Source organism: Sus scrofa, chromosome X (assembly GCF_054392235.1).
Source record: "Sus scrofa isolate SSC_HxYL_T2T_F1_AM1 chromosome X, Sscrofa_HxYL_maternal_Yorkshire_Landrace_v2.0, whole genome shotgun sequence".
Taxonomy (NCBI): Eukaryota; Metazoa; Chordata; class Mammalia; order Artiodactyla; family Suidae; genus Sus; species Sus scrofa.
This window is the reverse complement of record NC_139401.1, coordinates 108,556,925-108,557,934: the sequence shown is the minus strand read 5'-3', so window position 1 is coordinate 108,557,934 and position 1,010 is coordinate 108,556,925.

Below are 1,010 nucleotides of genomic sequence, written 5' to 3'. Positions count from 1 at the left end.
AATATGAAGTTGGACTCCCCCCCCCAAAAAAAAGGTTTTCCAGCTTTCTGCTTTCACCTACTTGTTCTAGTTACACGTTGTTATCTCTATATAAATCTTACCTAGGTGCATCTATTACAGCACTACTTCCACATTACAAAAAGGTATCACACGACCCAAATTGTAACGGATATCCCAGCTAGGCTAGAGCACACCAGGATCAGTTATTGTAGGTCTCTCATGTTATAAATGATCCACGTCAAAACTGATCACAGTAGGTGACGTGAGTAGGACGGAAAACAGCTCAGGACGCGGGTCCTACACAAAGGGAGAGGGAGGAGGAGGGCGAAAAGAAGAAGGCAAGGGAGGCCAAGAAGAGGAGGAGAAGAAAAAGCAGACTCTCACTCAAGTCCACAGCACTCACCCAGCACCGGGAACTCGTGCACTTTTGCAGAGGACCTGCAGCCAAAGGCGCAGTTTTGGGGCACTGCACAGCAGATGCTGTACGCTCCACAGTCGCGTCCAGGGCCAAAGTAAGGGCCATGTGCAACGTAAGCGTTCTTGGATGCACCAAACACTGGACAGGATACTTGTACTCTGACGTGGATTCATTACTACAAATCTGGAGTGTTTGTTTTATTCGCAGGGGACCGGATGGGTTTCTTGCAGGGGACATCTGAGCACGCTGAGTGCTCTGCAAATACAGCCCCCCGAGGGCGTGGCGGGCTGTTTTTAGTGCCTCATTGCAAAAACCCATTACGTTTTCTTTCACCTAATCATTTCATCGGAATCACCAGCCCAATTCGGGGGCTTTGGGGGCGAATGGAACAGAACCAAAGTCTTAACAATTAGTTACAGACTTCCCGGAGGGGAGAGTGGTGCTCCGAGCCCACACGACGACGGGGACGACCCTCGCCCCAGTGGGCTGGGGCTGCTGGGGCCGCTGGAGCCGCGCGCTTTCCCCAGCCCCATCTCTGCGTCTCATGCTCCGGGGGAACTAAGAACTAGCCCGCGCCCTTCGAGGGCCAGGC